General features: G+C 37.9%; 1 long non-coding RNA gene across 1 annotated transcript in view; it reads left to right on the top strand.

The window, feature by feature from the left end:
- LOC141391044 (uncharacterized) overlaps positions 1–23,673 on the top strand; it is a 100,384-nt gene that overhangs the window by 71,335 nt on the left and 5,376 nt on the right. Inside the window, exon 2 of the long non-coding RNA XR_012409547.1 lies at positions 15,171–15,332. This is a non-coding gene — a long non-coding RNA (uncharacterized lncRNA). The remainder of the gene's footprint in view (positions 1–15,170; positions 15,333–23,673) is intronic.

Below are 23,673 nucleotides of genomic sequence, written 5' to 3' on the forward strand. Positions count from 1 at the left end.
ATGCTAAAATCCGATGTCTACTTATAACTAAATTATTAGAATAAACTACTGAGGTCTTAAGCTTACACAGGGGCCTTAACCTACACTTCTCTGAACATTTTTGAAATACTCTGTAAAAGTTTACTGAAAGAGTGGATCGATATGGTCCATCTTCGAAGTTGATCAAAATTTGGACAAAATGTTACGAAGGCCAAATTTTGGACCGAATCGGTTGATCTGTTCGAGAATTGTCGTGCTCTCCAGGCAGCCATCCAGACGGACAAAGATAGCTAAGTCGATACCAAGTTTTCTGAAACAGATTTCTTCCAAACACACTTTGGCTCTAAAATAATTAGTTCGATGTGGCACATTTTGACTAAAAAATGTAGATTGGGAAAAATTGTGTTTATGGATTTTTGCTAAAATAATATGTGCCTATGAATACCTTGGATTGGACACCAGAATTTCATTTTAAATGAATTCAAGACTGGTTGCGAGAGTTTTCCTTGTTCCTGATCAATTTATGAGAAGATCCACGATAGGAAACCAGAATTCCTATAGGTGAAGTTCGACGATTGGTCGTCAAAATTAGTCTATTGACAGATGCACAGAATTTGTCATTTACATACCCGCTAAAATTTCATGATGGATAGACTCACTATTGCTCAGCATTAGTTCTCCATCAAGAAAACCACTGTCGACCTTCAGAAATTCTTTGTGATAAGATCTACGATTGGACACCAAAATATATTTAGGAAAATAATTACAAATAGCGTTTTTTAGGACAATAACAACGATTGAGTAAGTTATTCGATAAGTGATACACCCAAAAATATATGCGATTATTAATATATCCATTGCTTTGAACATATTTTTTTTTTTACAAAATATCAGATTTTATATATGTATGTTCAAAATAATGGATATATTAATAATCGCATATATATTTTGGGTGTACCATTTATCAAATAACTCACAACATCAGTGAATGTTGTGTAATTCAGTTATGTCACTTCGGGAAAACCAAAGAAAGAGTATACAATCGGAAACCCTTAGAAATATCTTAACAAAAAACTCCAAAAACGTGTCTTCTTTTTTTTTGGTCTTTTATCACGCTGCGATGTGAGAATATGGTCAATTTTTCAATTTCAGAAATTCAGGTGTCCAATCGTTGTTATTGTCATAAAGAAGCCAATTGTAATTATTTGCCTAAAGATATTTTGGCGCCCAATCGTAGATTTTATCACAAAAAAAATCTGCGGCCAATAGTGGTTTTCTTGATAGAGAACTAATGCTAAGCAATAGTGAGCAATAGTCTATCCATCATGAAATGCTAGCGGGTATATAAATGACAAATTCTGGCGTCCAATCGTCGAACTTCACTTATAGAAATTCTGGTTTCCTATAGTGGATCTTCTCATAAATTGATCAGGAACAAGGAAAACTCTGGCAACCAGTCTTGAATTCGTTTAAAATGAAATTCTGGCGTCCAATCCAATGTATCATAGGCATACATTATTTTAGCAAAAATCCATAAACATAATTTTTCCCAATCTACATGTTTTATACTCTCAGCATTTAGTCAAAATGTGCCTCATCGAAATAAAGGCCTGCGTACATAAGCTGCCTTGCCTGCTTACCTTGCTTACTTCTGATAGAAGAATAAAAAAGAAAAGGGCAACCCAGTTCGAAATTTCCTCGGCCTTCTTTATTCTTTTATTTTTATTATGTCAAAAATGAAGCAGGAAAGCAAGGCAATCAGGCAGAGCAGCTTATGTACGCAGGCCTTAATTATTTTAGGGCCAAAGTCGTCTGGATGGCTGCCTAGAGAGCACGATAATTCTCGAACAGATCAACCGATTCGGCCCAAAATTTGGCCTTCGTAACATTTTGTCCAAATTTAGATCAACTTCGAAGATGGACAATATCGATGCACTCTTTCGGTAACCTTCCACTGAGTGTTTCAAAAATTTTCGAAGAAGTGTAGTTTAAGGCCTCTCTGGATAATAAGTAAATATACCTGTATATGCTTAAGACCTCAGTAGTCATGGCTTCACTTTCTTTATTATAATAACTTAGTTATAAGTAAAAATATGAAATAAATAAATTAATAAATAAAAAACATCTCTGGAAACGCTTTACTTTTTTGCAACAAGTGTTCTCGGGGTTCCTATTACTACAGTACAAGTTTTTTCATACTTCCGAAAAAAAAAGCCCGAAACTTGTAAAGAACACCTACGGCTACCATGTGTAGTGGCTGGTGTGCACGTCAACTTTCGAACCGGATACTGCGTTGGTCCAAACTTTGTTTATCACAATATTTCTGCGAACGTTATATAAAGTTCGACGATGGTTCTTTTCGGTCTACTCCTTCTGGTACTTTCCCCAAAATTTCAAGAATTTTACCTAAAGTGGTACGCGCGATTTTCTTGAACGTAGCAGCAGATTTGGTCCAAACTTTGGATTTAGTAATATTTTGTCCAAACTTAGTTTTAGCTCAAAAAATGGACAATACTGGGGTACCTCCCTCACAAACCTTCAAAATAGTTGTTTAATGCAGTTTAAGGTCTGTTCGAGGATACTTAGAAATTTTTACTAAATGTATTCCTTGTGTTTAGAGCGGTATTATGTTTTTCGTTGGCAAGTCCATATATCTGGAAAAAAGCTGAAAATTATACTGTGACGAACTGAAATGACTGGTGGGCGCAATATTTTTAGAAGGAATGACTCCGAAAATAAGATCTACTTCCAAACTGAACTATGTCGGTCGGTAAATTTCTTCAGGTACCTCCTCCGCTTCATTTCCTGTCCGCAAAGCCGACTGATACTTATTGTGATGTTGACGAAGAAGAATCTGTTTCCGATCAGTTTTTTTGATTTCGTTTGTCGTCACAAAGTCCCTTGCCGAAGAAGGAAAGATGATCATTTTAGAAATGTGCATCCATTGAAAGTACTTCCTAAAATAAAATTCAAAGAGTAATCGACAGAAAAATCCTTGAAGATGAAATTCAATGAAATATTGGAAATAATACGCAATAAATAAAATATAATCATTGACCTCAATAATCTTGATTTTATTAACATTCGAAAAGGTTGAGCATAACATAAAAATACGGCAGATTTTTTTTTTTTTTTTTTTTTTTTTGTTTTGTCCAATAGACATTTACTAATTTGCAGCGAGACACCAGTTTAAAATAACCACAACGACGACACTGCGGTGAAACAGAAATTATATCATAAAAAATGGTTGATATATATATTTTTTGCGTGAATTTGTAATCGTTATGATGTTCAAAATAGTTCATGTTAAAAACGTGTTAGAGACTATATACAAAAATTTAAAACCACAAAGATTAAGCAACGATTTTATATTTTATTGTTGAATTGCTCTTATCAAAAATTTTAAAAACAAAAGAAAGCAAGAATGTTTTTTTAGATGTTGTTTATGAGCAGCCAACGTATTGGACGTAATATGCTACAAACGTTCAATTAATACAAATGAACGTATTGTTCTGAACTCAGTAACACTCACAGTCAGCCTCAAATTACGATTAAACGCTTAAACAACGACTTAAAACTTAACAACAACTATGCAAAAAATTGCTCAAAAAGCCAAACTTTTTCATTATTTTTATATTTTCAAATATGTTGGACAATAAATATACCAATGTAGTTAATTAATTCTCTGTAACTCTTCCTCCAACTACTTTACATATTTCTTGAAAAATTTGAAAGAGATTAAAATTTTACTCAAAACTTAAAAAATGTGTAACATAAGCTAATATCCTATAGGAACGAAAATCATTTCGGGCCCCCCCCCCCCTGGCTACGTCGGTGATGCATACCTATCCCGCTTCTGTCTTGCCTGGCTCTAATGACCCATACATGCAATCTCAGGTGTGGAACTGCCGATATAGAGTTGCTGAACGTTTACATTCCGTCGATAAATAGCTGTATCTCAGATTACTAGCCTAACATTAACCCGCTTTTGGAAGGTCATAACCGTCTGGTCTTGGGGGACTTTAATGCGTACGTTTGTCCGGTCAATGAGGAAGCCCCTACTAGAATTAGAGAAGAGTGTCACAGTGCGCCAGACATTTCCCTTGGAAATTGTCTCCATTTGCAGCCCACCAGATTTCATCACCTCTGAACGCCGCACATTCGTCAATCATGGGAAAGCTGATTAGCCGAGTATCAGAGAGTTCACTAATCACCGCTTCGGGTGATTTTCGGGTAGCGGAAAGGACGTTCACTGCCGCAGCCGATCGTCATATACATGCTGGTCGAATACCCGAAGTAAGAACAAACTTCCCAGCATAGGCGACAGGATTAGCAAATGAGCGTGATGATCTTCGCCAAGCCAACCCCAAGACCCCAGAGTCAGGGAGCTGACACTGCAAGTTAACAGTGAGGTCGGTAAGACTAAGGGAGGGAGGGAAGGAGGGAACATAAGACCTCAGTCACGTTTGGCGACGTTAAATTGACTGACCCGAAAAGATGCGCAAGTTATTTCAATAGATAGTTTGTCGAGCACTCCGGTAGAGACAGGGCAAAGAGAAGAGTACTAAGTCGCATCAGATCTCTTCCTGCCGAGGATGAATCACCACAGTTTACAATGGATGATGTTGCGAATGCCATCAAGAACGCTCAATCTTCCAAAACATTGGCCCTGATGGAATCTCCATGGTAATGCTTTTTTGTCGAGAACTCAACCAGGATAAGCCGTGTGATAGAACAGTGATGGTGGAGCTTGACTTATCAAAAGCCTTTGATACTGTCAGGCACTCCACGCTGTTTGAGGACATTGAGCGGACAACCCTCCGGCCAAATCTGAAACATTGGATAATCTATTATATGTATGGACGCCAGTCGTACGTGGAATTCAGGAACAAGAAGTCAAAACGCCGTAGAGTGAAACAGGGAGTTCCCCAAGGTGGGTTGATATCTCCGGAACTGTTTAACCTCTACCTTTCCTGTATTCCGCCCCCTCCAGACGACATCGAGATCGTAACGTATGCCGATGATTGTACGATCCTGGCGTCAGGTACCTACCCTGATGAGAGACTGAACTCTTAAATCTACGGCCACTCTGTTAACCACATGGATGGCGCGGTATAGAAGAGTGTTGAATGTCGTGGTCGATGGTAGCAGAATTCCGACCACAAACTGCCCCAAAATTCTAGGGTCACATTCGACACTCGTTGACGTCGTCCGCGCATGCCGTAAGTCCGTAGCAGGCAGCACTTGGGGTGCAGATAAGGTAACCTTGTTGACTCAATAAAACGTGACAGGACGGTCTGTGGTAAGCTATTCGACTCCAGTTTGGTCTCCGGGATTATGTGATACGCAATGGGGAAAGATTCAAACTTGTCAGAATGCCGCCCTGAGAACAGCAACAGGGTGCCTCCTCAAAGATTCTTCCAGTAGAGCAACAAAATGAGATGCTTTCGTTGCAGTACTTGCTCGGAAGTTACGGTGAGAGCCATGGGTAGGCCCGTCACATCAAGAAGGATATCCTAGAGGAAGATATGCTCTAGAGGAAGAGGTCCAACGATACAGGAGAGAACCCCTAGATCAACTGGCTTACCAAGCAGGTTTAAATAGCATCCACACGCACCACAAGCAAATATAGTGTAAATGAAGTCCTCGAAGTATATCCCCCATCTATCGCAGCTGAGGAGCTTCAGCTGCCAAGACAATCCAGAGTAGTTTTGGCTCAACTACGCTCAGGATATTGCAGTCGCCTAAATTGTTACTGGTCAAAGATCGATCTCACCGTGCAAGACATCTGCCCAGCATGCGACATGGACCCGCACGACACACTGCACCTTTTCAACTGCCCTGCCAAACCTGCTCATATAACTCCAGTGGACCTGTGGTTACATCCCATCGAAACATCCACTTTCCTGGAACTGGAGATAGACCCGGAGCCAGATTGAGTAGAATAACGAATACACAAACATATAATAAGTAGTGTTACAACAACAAATAAATACATCTTGAAGGATAAGGAAAATGAACATTCAGATTGAACTTATACGAAGAACGAAGCAAGCACAATGGGGTCCTGTTTTGCTCGTTGCGATGTTAAACAATTAGCTTCATGTTTGCTTTTTCTTGATTGTTTACATATGTATGTGTGTATGTAGGATATACGCAACCCCAAAAACACACAATAATATCCAAACAACCATCATTATACATATGCACACATATACATACATGCATATTATTTTCCTATGTAGGTGGGTCATACACGACTCTGTAATTCCTTTGGATGTAATCAGTACACGTAGTATATGCTCTCTTTACGCTTTCCTTATTCCAGCAAACACGTACAGCATTAATTCATTCTTTTAACGTCTTTCATTATTAGTATTACTCTCTGAAGCATTGTTAACATACCAAAGGGGACCGACAACCGACCGACCAGCCATAAGGTGTTATGAAAAATTTGTCACATATTATCCTGTTGTGTAGCGTTTCTTCTTTATTGTTATGTTCTTCTCCTTCGTAGTCTATTCATCACTGTCATTGATAATAAATCCGTTTATTTTAAGACTGGAAAATGAAAATAGAATTTATGTATATATTTTTGTATAAAGAGAATAACAATAAGGAGAATAATGCGATTTAGGGGAGTTTTAAAGAAAATCTTGTTTCATTTTTTTTTTTTTTTTGGGGTAAAATGAAATATCAAACATTAACGAACATAGATTTTAATTGCATATATTTGATGTACATGCATCCCGAAAGGGACTAGGGAGGCTTCTCGCATATCAATTAGTGCATGCCGATTAATATTGGCTCAACGATATGGGGTCTACTTTTTATGGCCGAGTCCGAACGGACTAATTGAGCTTTTGTATCCTCTAGCAACACTCAATACAAAATTGTTGCTGTAATTTTGTATTTCGAAAATTTGACGAAAAACCCTCGAAATGCATAAAATTGGGGAATACCGGTTCATGGGGGCCCAGACTAAATCCTGGATATATGTATATAGATAGATTTTTGTAAGTACATTTTCTATCTTCTGGGAACACATAATTCAAATTCAGAACCTACAGAATTGGTTCTTAATTTGAATTATGTGTTCCCAGAAAATGAAAAATGTCACTAAAATCTTAAATCGGGTGGTACTGTCCGACTTTTTGCAAGGGATGTTTGTACCTGTTATTATGTTTTGTACCCTATTGAATTTATTTACAATAATTCAGTAATCTCGGATAAATAAATCTATTTTGGTTTGATAGTGACCTTGAAAGCTTCAAAATACCGAAAATCGAAGAGGATCTTTCTATTGGGGCCAAATTAAAACGTGGACCTACATATATCGAAATATTTCAGAGAGAAAGTTGTATACCCCCACTAAAGACTACCATTTTGGTTGGATATTCAAAAATACCGAAACTCGGGAGGTACCCTTCTATGGAGGCTATATGAAAACGTGGAACTATACTCATGATTCTCTTCTGGAATATTCTATATCCCCATCGAAGATTTAATGCCAACTTTCAATGATTTCAGTTGGATATTGAGGTCACAACCGTCAAAGGCCCCCAACTCCCTAGCAGGCACCATTTGAGGAGCAGAAAAAAAGTAAATGAAGAGGCTAAGATCTTGCGGGTGCGTCGGCACATCAAAATATTATGCAGTACCTGCTTAGATGCTATAAGCAAAACCCTCCAAATAACCATATAGTGGATAGGTTCGCCCCGCCCAGGCATGGCAGGAAATATCTTCATGATTTAGAGTGAGAGGTCCAAAAGAGCACCTCTAGATCAACAGGCATATCAAGCAGGTTTGAGTAGTATTATTACTGATGCAGTCACGCTATTGGCTATTGGCTATAAGAGCCAATCGTATGAACACTATCCTCGGATATCAGCCATCATCCGTGGCAGCGGAAGAACAGCAGCTGCCTACACAAACTAGAGTAGTAATCCTATTCGTGCGCACCTTTCTAGTGAACAAATTTGAACTTTTATGGAGGTAGCCGAAAGAGAGGATCGATGTCCATCTTCGAATTTAAACTAAGTTTAGACAAAATATTACGAAAACCAAACCGAATCGGTTGATCCGTTCGAGAGTTACCGTGCGCACCAGCCAGCCAGACGGGCAGACAGGGAGACGGTCATGGCTAAATCGACTGCAAATTTAAGAAAGAGGTTTGTAATTTGGTATAAAAGTTGTTATTACTCCTAGAATGTTCGGTATTGAAAATGAGCTATATCGGTCCACGTTTTGAAATAGCTCCCATAGAACTTCGGATTTTCGGTATTATGAAGGTTATGCCTCAATATACCACCGAAACGGCTGAAATTTTGAATTTAGTCTTCGTTGGGGGTATACAATTTACCACCTGAAATTTGCCGGTAAGTGTCCTCATCTTTATATAGCCCCCATAGAACGGTACTTCCGGATTTTCGGTATGTGTTTTGAAGATTGTGACGTCAATATTCCACCGAAACGGCTGAAATTTGGTATTTTGTCTTTGATGGGGGTATAAAAATTTTCACCAGATGTTTGTCAGTATAGGTCCACGTTTTCATATAGCCCCCATAGAAGGGTACCTCCCGATTTTCGGTGATTTGTTAGTTTTGGCCCCATTTGTTCAACCGAAATGACGGAAATTTGATATTTAGTCTTTGTTGGAGTTACAAAACATTTCTCCAGAAATTTCTCGTTACAGGTCGACGTTATGATACAGCCTTCATAGAACGGTACTCCCGATGTTCTTTATTTTGAACGTTTTAGCCACATTATTTGACAAAAATAACTAAAATTTCGTATTTAGTCTCCGCTAGGGGTACAAAATATTTTAAAATATACAAAACTTACCTTGCAAAAAATCAGACAGTATAGGTCCACGTTTTGGTATAACATTTTTCTACCGAATTGGTTGTTAGTTAAAATTTTGAGTTTCCATAAGATAGAAAACTTGCAACAAACTCTCGATGTATATACGAGTTTTACTGTAGGCCTCATGAACCGGTTTAGGTATATTTTATGTATTTTGAGGATTTTTTTTTTTCAAATTGTCGAACCGAGGTGGTAATTTGGTATTGTATGTTGTCAGAGAATATAGAAGCTCAATTCGGAAAATCTCTTTTAAAATGATTTGCCACATTTTCCCTCTGAAGTGAATGTAACTTAGTAATGGGTGGAAAACCTCCACGCAAACACACTGTTTAGTCTGCACTTTTGAGGGTACCCGATACATGATTTAAAATATTCTGCTCCTCCAGGGAATAAGCCTAAACGTAGAGGAAAAACGGTTCCTATTAACTTCAATACAGTTGGAGGGTAAAAAAATTTCTGTCCGACCGAACTTAACTCCGTTCTTACTTGTTAATATTGGTGAAAGATTGCAAAAAAGTTATAACCCTAGGATAGATATTGTACAATTTCGTATTTTTCCATCTCAGAATTCTACTTATGTATATTCTTCGGAATATAGACATTTAATCTGCAATAATCAAAGTTCGCCATATAATAATATCATCCAAGCATAATGATGTTGTAGATGTTTAATAGAAACAATTTTCTATTCTTATTTTTGTTCTTAGTGTTTTCTTCTTGTTATTTTGGAAGGCGTTAACATAACTTCATTGCAATTACCAGCAATGTCTAAATGGTACAACGATGTTACCACTCAAATGCTCCACAGACATGAACACCGAAAACCTTGTCGCTAATGAAACCATTTCACTTCACCACTTAAGGCGGATTGGGTGGCGGTGGTCTTCACTGGTCACTATAATACTGATGCGAAATCATGATGATTATGTTGGTTGGAAATCATGAGGAACCAAAGTGGAAACGGGAGGGAGGGAGCTATCAAGGACATTGTGCAAATGGAAGGCGATATAAAACATAATACCATCATAAAACAAGCTCACATATAATGGAACAAGGACGGACGAGACAATGTGCACTGAATGCCACGAACAAGAAAAAAGGAAGACGAAATAAAAGAAAAATAGAAACAAAAATTTCTCAGAAAACACGAAACCGTCAGGATACCATAAATTATATGCAAATTCCATGGCGAAATGTCAGATTGTTGTGTTTTACGTTTTTTGCTTTTGTTGCTTTCAATTTGCTGGCTAGTAGTTGTAGTGGTTTTTATCAGTTTATGTGTGTGTTGGGGGAATGCTAGGAAGGCGTGGTGGTATTTCATAGCGGGAAGGAAGTCTGTCGATTGTCGAAGGCTTGAGTGCTCAAGATAAACAAAGCAGAACAGCTGTAGTAAGAAAGAAAAACACATATTATTCGAAAGTAATATAATGGCATTGTGAGGGCAAAAACTTAAAAGGTTATCGTAATTGAAGAAATGGAACAGTATGCTGCAATTATTATAATGAATTACACAACAAATAAAGTGACGAAAAACTTCGTTAATATTTTAAAATAATTTGTCACTGATTTTATGAGATGATTTCATTACATGTAGATTAGGTATACTGTTTACCTAAACAAATCAAAAATAGAGGACATAGAGTACGTCCATTGAAAATAGAGGACAAATAGAGTACGTTAAAAAAATAGAGTATAGACACCTAAAATAGAGTACTGTCCTCTATAATAGAGTTCGGTTGGTCACCGTAGGTATACAAGTAACACTTAGTTTGAATACACGGGTGAGGTATGTTTATTTGGAGGTAGAAAATCTCGTTGCAGAAAATTATCGATATCGGTACACCTTTTGATACAGTCCCATAGAACGGTAAATCCTACGGTAGTCAAATAAAATGGCTGGTTGGTACGATAATTATCAATATGTCCGTATTTATTCAGAACGTCTACAATCGTTAAGATAAATGCGCCAAAAATGTTATGTTTATACCCTCTGCACACTTCCATACGGTCAAATGTGCGTCATCGAAATAATGGTTTTAGATCCCAAGTATTTTTGGACGAAATCCGTCCATTTCAGACAATTTGATGTTGATTTAGCAATGTCCGTTCGCCTGTCGGTCAGGCTGGCTGAGCGCACGATAACTGTCGAACGGATCAGCCGATTTTGTCCAAAATTTGAACTTTTATCCAAACTTAGTTTAAGTTCGAAGATGGTCATATCAGTCCATTCCTTCGGGTACCTCCCACACAGAAGTTTAAAACGTTTCTCTAAAATGGTGTGCCCGAAAACTCTCGAAGCAGAAACCGATTTGGTCCATACTTTGCAAATCTTAATATTTCTGCGAGCTGAAATAGCTGATCTCAATCGCTTTGATTGTTGTAGCAACTTGAACGACGGTACAACTTTTTTCAGGGTAAAGGGCATACTTCATGAGGAAAGGTGTAAACAAACCCTATGCACTCGATAACTCTCAAACAGATCACCCGATTCGGTTCAAAATTTAAGATCGAAGATGGGTTATAATGGTCCACACCTTCCGGTACCGTACCCACAAAAGTTCAACATTTTCGCTAAAATGGTGCGAACGATAACTCTCGAAGACAGTAACTGTGTTGGTCCATACTTTTTCACATCATGATATTTCGGCGAATCTTATATATGGACTATATCGAAAGTTCAAGATTTTTTTAAGTGCACTATAGGGTTTGTTCAAAGAACCTTTGGAAAGGTATACTGATGTTAATACTTGTGGTCCTGTTTATGGCGTTATTATGTTTTTCGTGGGCAAGTCAATGCTTCCTAACATGGTGGTCCAAACCCTCTAAGTTATACGGTAACCAACCGAAATGACAGCAGGTCGTGATAAATATCGAAAAGAAAGACGAAAAAATACACTTCCAAAATGGACTATGCCGATGCATTCCTTCTGGTACCTCCTGCGCAACACTTTTAAGCTTTAATTGAAATATATTTTTGTCAGCAAGTTCATACGTCCAAAAAGGCGATAAAAACCTGAAACCTTCTAATACATAATTATACCCTCAGCCTTTAGGCTAAGGAGGGTATATACACTTTGATACGATGAAAATGTGTCTCATCGAAATAATGGTTTTAGACCCCAAGTATGTTTGGACGAAATGTGTTTCAGACAATTTGGAGTCGATCTAGCCATCTCCGTCCGTCTTTCTGTCTGTCTGTCCTGCTGGCTGGAGCGCACGATAACTCTCGAACGGATGAACCGATTCGGTTCAAATTTTGGCATTCGTAATATTTTGCCCAAACTTAGTTTAAGTTCGAAGATGAGCTACATCGGTCCACTCCTTCCGGTACCTCCCCCACAAAAGTTCGAAAATGTTCGGAAAGTTTGTGCGCACGATAACTCTTGAAGGGAGTGATCGATTTGGTCCATACTTTGTACAGCGCAAACTTTCTACCAGAGTAATATGAGGTTCCAATATGGTCTCAATAGGTCCACTCCTTCGGGTACCTCCCACACAAAATTTCGGAAAAGTTCAATTTAGGGCCATCTTTGATTTTTGTTTTAGCAACTTGTATTCACTGCTCTCCATACGACGGTACAAGTTTCATCAGGGGCAAGTCCATACTTCCTGAGAAAATAGCATTAAACTTGCAAAAAACCCCTACGACACCGTGTGAGGTGGTTGGAGCGAAAGATAACTCTCGAACGGATCTGCCGTTTCGGTCCAAAATATGTCCTTAGTAATATTTTGTCCAAACATAGTTTTAGTTTGAACATAACTCATATCGGTCCACTCCTTCAGGTACCTCCCCCACAAAATTTCAAACATGTTCGGAAAAATTGTTCGTACGGTAACTCTTGAAGGGAGTGGCCGAATTGGTCTATACTTTACACGTCCTAATATATCTACAAGATATACAGGGTTGCCCATATTCGACGGACCCATCTGGCAACGCCATAACTTTTGACAGAGATGTCACATCGCTTAATGACATACCGCGTTTGAAGCGTCAGTCCAAGCAGATTTTTACCATGAACCAATACACGCCACGCGAGCGCTCTGAAATAGTTGAAATTTACATTCAACAGAACAAGTCAATTGTGAAAACTCAACGTGCTTTTAAAACATTAAAAAATGTGAGAAGTGCGCCTTCTAAGAACACCATTAAGCGTTTATACGAAAAATTTTCGACTGGTAAGGCTCTTTCTAATCCGAAGAGGCCAAATAAAAGTCGACCAAGGCGATCGGCCGAGAATATCGCTGCCGTACGAGCCAGTGTTGAGAGGTCCCCAAGAACATCCCAAAAACGCCGTTCTCAGCAGTTGGGCATGGCTCGGTCCACTTTACAACGGATTATTCGCATTGATTTGCATTTGTTCCCGTACAAAATTCAATTGACGCAAAGAATGTTGCCTGCGGACAAGCCTCGTCGATTGGAATGGGCCCAAAGAGTCATCGAAATGGCCGAAGATGACGAGCAATTTTGGAACAAAATTATCATGTCCGATGAAGCCCATTTCACATTGAATGGGACCGTAAATAAGCAAAATTGCCGTTTTTATTTTATTTGTTTCCGGGCCGTTTGATGTCGAAAAGTGGTGATTTGGACTGGCCACCGCGTTCGCCCGATTTGACGTCGCCTGACTTCTTCTTGTGGGGATATTTGAAGTCAAAGGTTTACGTTAACAAGCCAAGGACCGTAGAAGAGCTCAAGGACAACATTCGTGAAGAAATAGCCGCTATTCCGGCCGAAATGTTGGCAAAAACGATGGAAAATGCTGCAAAAAGGGCACAATACGTCATCAACGCCAGAGGCGGCCATTTGAGAGATATCATATTCAAAAATTGATGTAAACAAATCTACTTGGAACAAATTAAATGATTAACATTGCCAACCGCCAAATTTTTATTTTTTTCTTTGATTTTTAAAAAAAAAACATGGGTCCGTCGAATATGGGCAACCCTGTAGATCAGGTCGAAATATGGGCTATATTTGTCCAATCCATCCGTTACCTCCCACACAAAATTTCGGATAAGTTCACTTTAAGACCTGATATCGAATCACTTTGATTTTTGTTTAAGCAACTTGCATTCGCTGCCTCAATTACGATGTCAAAAGTTTTTTAAGTGGCAAGTCCATACTTCTTGAGCAAACTGTTCGAAGGTTGTAAAAAGCACCTATGGCACCATATGTTGTGGCTGAAGATCCACTTCCATAACGGTCAATGTCGATCCATTCCTTTTAGTATCTCCTCCGCAAAACTTTTGATCTTTAATCCTAATCAACATTTTCGTCGGTTCAAACTCCCAAAATTTTTAAAACCCTCTAAATACATACGTATTTTGGGAAAAATTTGTTTCAATATATACAGGCTGAGGGTATATCTCTGTCAGCAAAGCCGACTGATACTTTTTTACTTGTTATTGGGGAAGATGATTTCGGTTGCGTAGACCGCATTCAATTCGCATTTCGTACAACCATCCAGCAAGAAGCTAAAGAAATCACACAAAAAACTGCCTGCTTTTAGAAACCTCGTTATACCATCCACCATAATATGGAGGGTATAATTTAATTTGTCATTCCCTTTGTAACACATCAAAATATTCATCGGAGATCCTATAAAGTATACATTCTTGATCAGCGTAAAACTCTGAGTCGATATAACCATGTGCGTCCGTCCGTCTGTTGAAATGAAAATACAGCTCGCAATTTTTAAGAAAAAGTTTTGTAATTTGGTATATAAGTTTTTATTACTCCTTGGATGTTTGATATTGCAGATGGGCTATATCGATATAGCCCCCATAAGGGAAGTTAAACCGAAATATTCTTACTTCAGCTTATTCTATAAATCCTTTAACAAATCATTGACAATCTCTAGACTATCTTTGGATTCTATCATGTAAACGAACTATTATGTTATTTAAATATTTATCAAAACTTTGAAAAACTCAATTACACCAAAAAATAGTTTTAAATAGTTTACAGAATAAATTATTTACTTGTTTTTTTTTTTCTCATTTCACAACTGAATTATTTGCCATTTTTTATTTTGTTTCATTTAAAAACGAAACAATAAGCAAAGTTTTCCATTCCATGCTTGCTCTCTTCTCCACGTTCTTTTAAATTAAAAAGTCAAACCGACCGAAAGACCTGAGGGTAAATAATTTACACAAAGCAAACAACTCTATGGAATGCATCCTTCCCAAAAGAAGCTTGCATGTGAGTTAGTGTTGAAAGTAAATTGTACTACAGCTTCAAAAACAATCAGAGGCCTTTAAAATCTATAGGCAGCAGAAAAAAAGCAACAAAGTGAATTTTCTTCTTTTGTTCTCATTTTTTGCAGGGGTTTCAACTTTAATACTCGTTTTTCATTAACAGTTGTTTGAAGAAAACTTGCACGATGCCAGAGAAGTTACTGTGGACAAACAAAATGCAGACTGGACTTGTAAAATGGTGCTAAAATGCCTGCCTCGGTGGTGCTATTAAAGGGGCGAGAAGTTAGTGTGTAAGTACGTACATTTCTTTATGTTGGGAAAACATTTTTTTCATTTAGGTCACGGCTAGTGATTTGTTGCCACGAATTATTGTGTGTTGTGCAGTGGCAAGGATATGCTTTTCTTTTACTCCATCACCGCATCATAGGCTGGTGAAATGTTTTCTTTTCCGCATAATTTTTTTCATTTCGTTGTAAGAGCAAAAATTTGGTTTCCGTTTTTTGTTGCTTCTGGTTTTGTAAAATTTATGTTGGTATTATGCAAAATGCAACAATGGTAACGTATCTGGTGTTTGCCATAATACCTATGGTTAGTAACACACAAAGCTAGTGTAAAATTACGATCATAATAGTTTACAGATTATGGCCACTTGCAAATTTTAGAAAACTGAAAGTTTTTTATTAGCTCATTTTAAAGTACCGGAAGAATAGAATATGTTGCAAAAAGGGTCGATCGGACAAAAATTGCCTGAGATATGATATGGAAAAAATCATTGTGATTTGTATGTAACAGGTAATCCGATCTTCCTATGCTTTTGTGGGATTAATAAACACATAACAAACAAATTTTTTGACGGATTTATGGCGAAAAAACTAGTAATTTTTATACCCTCAGCCTTTAGGCTAAAGAGGGTATATACACTTTGATACGACCAAAAATGTGCCTCATCAAAATAATGGTTTTAGACCCCAAGTATGTTTGTACGATATCCGTTTCAGACAATTTTGAGTAGATCTAGCAATGTCCGTCCATCTGTATGTCTGGCTGGCTGGTGCGCACGATAACTCTCGAACGGATCAATCGATTCGGTTCAAATTTTGGGTATCGAAATATTTTGTCCAGATTTGATTTAAGTTCGAAGATGGGCTATATGGGTCCACTCCTTCAGGTACCTCCCCCACAAATGTTCAAAAATTGTCGCAAAACTTGTGCGCACGATAACTCTCGAAGGTAGTATCCGAATTGAACCAAACTTTGCATATGGTAATACTACCTCTAGGCATACATCAGGTTCGAATATGGATTATATCGGTCAACTCCTTCAGGTACCTCCCACACAAAATTTGAAATAAGTGCAGTTTAGTGACACCTCACGAATCGTTATGAAATTTTTTGTAACTGGATGTTCGTGCGGCCCCCGTTACGTCATTGTAATTTTTTTCGAGGGCAAGTCCATAGCTCCCGTGATAATGGCGCATAACCTCAAAGAAAAACGCTGCACTATGTCGCGAGTTCAAATAAACGGTGGCCAAATATAAAAGGAGTTGGCGTTGGCAGATGAATTTTGGTATAAATAATTAGAGTTCATTGACAATGTCGAGAGCAAAAAATTGGGAAGGTCGGTCCACGTTTTGGGATAGTCCCCATGCAACGGTACTTCTTAATGTTTCGGTATTTTGAATATTTTAGCTAAACTTATCAACTAAATTGGTTGAATTTTGAGATGCGGGGTTTTCACTTTCCAAAAAAAACTTTTCCGATAAAAATTATGGGCATAGGTCCACGTTTTGATATAGCTCCAATAGAACGGTATCGCCCGATTTTCGGTATTTTCAAGGTTTTAGCCACATTAAACAACCAATGTAGCTGATATTTATACCCTCAGCATTAATTCTAACGAGGGTATATACTCTTTCATACGGGCAAAATGTGCCTCATCGAAGTATGTTTGGATGAAATGTGTTTCAGACAATTTGGAGTCGATTTAGCAATGTCCGTCCGTCCGTCTGTCTGTCTGGCTGGCTGGTGCGCACGATAACTCTCGAACGGATGAACCGATTTGGTCCAAAATTTGGCTTTCGCAATATTTTGTCCAAACTTAGTTTAAGTTCGAAGATGGGTTATATCGTTCCACTCCTTCCGGTACCTCCCCCACAAAAGTTCGGAAATGTTCGAAAAATTTGTGCGCACGATAACTCTTAATTGAAGTAACCGATTTGGTCCATACATTGCACATCGTGAAATTTCTACCAGACTTAGATGAGGTTCCAATATGGACGCAACCGGTCCATTCCTTCGGGTACCTCCCACACAAAATTTCGGAAAAGTTCAGTTTAGGAACTGTTCACGAATCGCTTTGATTTTTTGTTGTAGCAACTTGCATTCACTGTCCCCCATATAACGGTATAAGATTTATAAGGGGCAAGTCCATACTTCCTGAGAAAATAGCCTGAAAGGTACAAAAAAGCCCTATGACACCGTTTGTAGTGGTTGGAGCGCAAGATAACACTCGAACGGATCTGCCGATAAGGTCCACAAGTCTTTGGTCTTTGTAATATTTTGTGCAAACTTAGTTTAAGTCCGAAGATAAATCATATCGGTCCACTCCTTCAGGTACCTCCCCCACAAAAGTTCAAAAATGTTCGGAAAAATTGTGCACACGATAACTCTTGGTGGAAGTGACCGATTTGGTCAATATTTTACACATCCTAATATATCTACCAGATATAGATCAGGTTCGAATATGGACTATATTTGTCCACTCCTTCGGGTACCTCCCACACAAAATGTCGGAAAAGTTCAGTTTAGGAACTGTTCACGAATCGCTTTGATTTTTTTTTTTGTAGCAACTTGTATTCACTGCCCTCATACGATGCTATAAGTTTCATTAGGTGCGAGTCCATACTTCCTGAGAAAATAGCCTGAAAGGTGAAAAACCCCTATGACACCGGTGTAGCGGTTGAAGCGCAAGATAGCTCTCGAACGGATCTGCCGATTCGGTCCAAAATGTCGCCTTCGTAATATTTTGTGCAAACTTAGTTTAAGTTCAAAGATAAACCATATCGGTCCACTCCTTCAGGTACCTCCCCCACAAAAGCTCAAAAATGTTGGGAAAAATTGTGCGCACGAGTGACCGATTTGGTCCATATTTTACACATCCTAATATATCTACCAGATATAGATCAGGTTCGAATAAGAGATTTTAAATAAATTCACTTTAAGACCTGCTCTCTTAATCACTTTGATTTTTGTTGAAGCAACTTGCATTCGCTGCCTCAATTACGGCAGTAAAAGTTTTTTCAGGAGAAAGTCCATACTTCTTGAGAAAACAGCCCGAAAGTTGTAAAAAACCCCTATGGCACCATATGTAGTGGCTGAAGGGCTCGAACCGAATATATAGGTATATTATGTTTTTCGCAGGCTAGTGTTATAAAAAAAGCTCTATCTATCGATATCCCATCAAAGTTTTGAGCTTTAATCCTATCCTATCCTATCCGTGCAATACATAAGTTTTTTTTTGGGAAAAAAAGTATATCAATCCACACTGGCTAAGGGTATATCTCTGTCGGCAAAGCCGACTGATACTTTTTTACTTGTTTTAGTTAATATAGAAATTTTGATTTTACTTTAGTAAAAATGTGTTTCGTGGGCGGCCATTTGTCAGAACACTGTGCAATATTTTTCAACAAAAAAATCCGAAAGTAGCTCAAGGAGTGACCTTTCAGTTGAAGACAACATTTTCTAACAAAAAAGTTTGGAAGATCTCTTGCAAAACAAGTCAGAAAGTATCAGTCAGCTGTGCTGACGGTGATATACCCTCAGCCACTGACAAAAAACAACAAAACCAAACACAATAACTATGCCGTATATAATAAACATGTTTAGCAACCAAACTTCTCGAAATATTAAATACGTTAAGCTAAGTTTGGAAGAAATGTTCAAAAAAATTAATGTTATCTTGCACAATAGCCATTTGAGTATGTGCCGGCAGGATTTTGGAGCTTTTGGCCCATTATCTCAGCAAGTATTGACTAACTCCGGAAAAAATTGTATCGTTGTAAATGAGGTCGCTAGAACAACCTTCTGAAAAAAGAATCAAAACGATGCTCTTAAACTTCACTTTTTTCGAATTTTGTGTGAGAGGTACAAAAAGAGGTAGACCGATATAGCCCACATTCCAAGCTGATACATGACTGCGAGAATTATCTTGCGGATTTGCCATTTTGTTTGGTGCCGTTTGGGTTTCATGTTGATTTAAGGCCAATATCTCAGGAAGTATGGACTTGCACAAGAAAACAATTGTACAGTCGTAAAGGGAGTCGCAAAGAAAACTTACTGAAAAAATGTCAAAGCGATCCGAGAGGAGCTCTTAAACTTCACATTATCAAAATTTTGTGTGGGAGGTACCCAAAGGAGCGGACCGAATACATGACTGAATGAAATAATACGATGTGCAAAGCCTGCACCAATCAGAAACTCCCTGCGAGAATTATCTTGCGGATTTGCCATTTTGGTTAGTGCCGTCAGGGTTTCTTGGAGCTTTTATGCCAATATCTCAGGAAGTGAGAAAACAATTGTACAGTCGTAAAGGGAGCAAAGCAAACTTACTAAAAACAATTTCAAAACGATCCGAGAGGGGCTCTTAAACTTCACTTTATCCGAAATTTGTTTGGGAGGTACCCGAAGGAGTGGACCGATATAGTCCATATTCGAATCCGATTTGTAACTGGAAGGAATAATACGATTTGCGAATTTTGGACCAAATCGATTGTTCCCTTCGAGAGTTATCGTTTACACCATTTTACAGACAAATTTTGAACTTTTTGTGGGGGAGGTATCCGAAAGAGTCCATCTTCGAACTTAAACTAAGTTTGGACAACATATTACGAAAGCCAAATTTTGGGCCGAATCGGTTAATCCGTTCGAGAGTTATCGTGCGCACCCGCCAGCCAGACGGACAGACGACGGACATGGCTAAATCCAAATTGTCTGAAACAAATTGCGTCCAAACATTCTTGGGGTCTATAACCGTTATATCGATGAGGCACATTTACCCTTTCTAGCCTAAAGGCTGAGGGTATAATTAGTAACTACTAAGCTCTTCATCTACGTTAAGTCTAATTCCTTGGAGGAAAATTATATTTTAACTAATGATAACCACTTTACACTGAACACTTTCTGTGTATAGGTTTTCTACCCACCGTGTGTGCGGTTCTATTCTGGTGGAAAGTTTTATACTACCAACGTGTTTAGCCACACAATTTCAGCCATTTCGTTGGGATATTGAGGCTAAAACCTTCAAAATACCTGAAATCGGGAGGTACCATTTCGGTATGGTATTGGGGCCACAACCTACAAAACACCGAAAATCGGGAGGTACCGTTTTATGGGGGCTACATCAAAACGCTGACCGATATAGCTCATTTTCAGTACCAAAGCAGTAATAGAAACTTCTATACAAAATTATCTATCCTAAAAATTGCAACCTGTATCTTGAATTCAACAGACGGACATGGCTATTTCGACTTAGAATTACATATCGATCAAGCATATATATACTAATTATACCCTCCATATTAATTAATTAATTATACCCTCCATATATTATCTCACAACTTTGTTCTTTCCAAAACATGGGCCAATATTTACAATTTTCGGAATTGAGCTGTTGTACCCTCTGACAACAACAATTTTCGAAAAATTGACAAAAAATGAGAATAATATCTTCAAAATATCTTAAATAGGGTGGTACCCTTATACGGGGGCTATATAATATATAGTCTACCGAAGACTAAGTACGAAATTTGAGCCATTTCAGTGGGATATTGAGTTCAATACCGAAAATCGGGAGAGACCGTTCTATGAGGGCTATAAGAAAACTTGGACCTATACTGATAACTCTCTTTTGGAATGCTTCATACCCCCATCAAAGACTAAATACCATATTCCATCCACTAGTTTAGATAATGACGCTAAAACATTCAAAATACCGAAAATCAGGAGGGGCCGTTCTATGGTGGGCTATATGAAGAAGTCGAAAAATGTCTGGTAGAAAGTTTAATACCCCCAACGAAGACTATACCACATTTCAGCCAATTCGGTGAGATATTAAAGCTACATCCTTCAAAATACCGAAAATAGGGAGGTACCCTTCTTGGGGGCTATATGAAAACGTGGACCTATACCAACAAATTTCTTGGAAAGTTAAATAACCCCAACAAAGACTAAATATGAAATTTCATTTCGGTGTGATATTGAGGCCACAATCTTCAAAAGTCCATATATCAGAAGATACCGTTCTATAAGGCCTATATCAAAACGTGGACTGATATAGCCCATTTTCAATACCAAACATCCTAGGAGTAACTGAAACTTCTATACCAAATTATAAAACTCTATCTTAAATATTGTGAGATGTATCTTCATTTCAAGACACAGACGGACGGACAGACCAACATGGTTATATCGACGAGCTTAATGAAGTCTTTCTATAAGAGCTGAAGGGAGGTTTTTGATGATCTGAAGGGAGATTTTAGAAGAGATAGAGGAATTATTTATATAAGAGCTGAAGGGAGTCTTTAAAGACGAGGCGAAGCCTATTTAAAGAGAGTTTTTTTAGGCGAACTGAAGGGTGTCTTTATAGACGATTTGAAGGGAGTCATTATAGACGAGCTTAATGAAGTCGTTTTAGAAGAGCTGACGGGAGTCTTTTTGACGATCTTAAGTGAAATTTTTGGACGAGATGGAGGGATTATTTATAGACTAGCTGAAGGTTATATTTATAGACGAACTGAAGGCAGTCTTTTAACATGAGTTAAAGAAGTCTCTATAGGCAAGCTGTCTTTATAGACGAGCTGAAGGAAGTCGTTTTAGACGAATTAAGCAGAGTCTTTGTAGACGAGACTTTATAAACTAACTGGAAAGAGTTTTATAGACCCTCTGAAAGGAGTTTAAAAAGGGGGCCTTTATATGGGATCTATATCAAAACATGGACCTGTATTGAAAATTTTTGGTAAAAAGGTTTTGTAACCACTGGGAACCTCAAATGGTAAATTACGGGTAGTTCAGTCAATAAATGTAGCTAAACCCCTCAAAACAAAGAAAATCGGAAAGTACCGTTATATGAGGGATAAATATACCAAAAAAGGGAACAATGTTGAAAATTTTTGGTGGAGAAGTAGGGAATCTCCAATGTCACATTACAGGTACATGGGTCAAAAAATTTAGCTAAAATTGTCAGATACCGAAAATCGGGAGGTGCCGTTATATGGGGCCTATAACAAAACATTTATCTATATTAACAATCTTTATTACTGAAGTTTTGTGACCAATAGGAACCTCAAATGTCATATTACGAGTAGTTTAGTCTATAAATGTAGCTAAAACCATCAAAACACCAAAAATCGGGATGTACCGTTTTATGGGGAAATACCAAACTATAGACCTATGTTGACAATTTTTGTTGGAGACTGCAGGGAACCTCAAATGTCAAATAACCGATACTTCGGCATCAATGTGGCTAAAATTCTAAATATACTTAAAATCGGTAGGTACGGTTATATAGGGAAGCTACATTAAAACATTAACATTCGTTGGGAATTTATGGTTCGTGACCACTGTGTCAAGTTGAGGCTACTTCAGTCAAAAAATGTTTAGCCACTGTTATATGGGGCTATACCAAAAGTTGGACCCATTGAGCCCATCTTCGAACTTGACCTACCCACAGGTGCAAAAATGTAGCGTTGTAGCTCAATTATTGTGGACGCCAGAGTGATTACAACATACAGACATTGGTAGATCAACTCAGAATTTTATCCTCATGAAGAATATAAGTAAAGGGTGTCCCAACTAGAACGCAATTTTTAAATTTGGCGCCATTCGAAATTTCATTGTTCGACATTTGGCTAAAAGAGTTCATTTGCGTGAATGTTATAACCGCGTAAATGAATAAAAATAGGTAAAAACACTTTGAAGCTAACGAGGTTTTTAACATGTTATTCGATTGTCGGTCAAACTGTTTAAATTACGGATATCTGCCCAAAGTAAAAGTAGAAGAATACTAAATGAAGATTACACTTCTAATATATCACTTTTCAAAATCTACACTGCATCTACATTTTTTTGTATTTTTGATCTGGCTGCGACGCGCATTAGGCTATTTCTAAAAACCAATCCAAGGATTTAATTACTCGCGATTACGGAAATTTTGGTGTGTACAATGTCCAGACAGACATCATCACAATAATCCACTGCCAAAGCCCGAAATTTAGTTGTATATTTTTTCAAAAAAAAAAAAAAAATATTTCTTGGGTACAGTATTTACAATATCCTCTTGATTGTACTGGGCTTTTTTTAATTATTCCTTATACGGTTCGGATCATATAAATCATAGATCGTGAAAATACATCCACTACAACGGCGGAAACGGCTACTGCAAAAATTGAAAAATTCGCGAGAAATGTTTTTGAAAATATCGCGGATTTATTCGCGTTTTCTGTGGATCGTTTCCATTTCAGTAAGGAAACCGAGACAAAAGTTTACCGGTATGGAAGCTGTATCCGATTTATCCCAAAAATAAATTGTGAAAGTACATTCACGGTTTTTGTTGGATATTATTGAAATAGGTTTAGA

The sequence above is a fragment of the Musca autumnalis genome, unplaced genomic scaffold, assembly GCF_047663935.1.
Source record: "Musca autumnalis isolate F117 unplaced genomic scaffold, ASM4766393v1 scaffold_1, whole genome shotgun sequence".
In the NCBI taxonomy this organism is placed as follows: Eukaryota; Metazoa; Arthropoda; class Insecta; order Diptera; family Muscidae; genus Musca; species Musca autumnalis.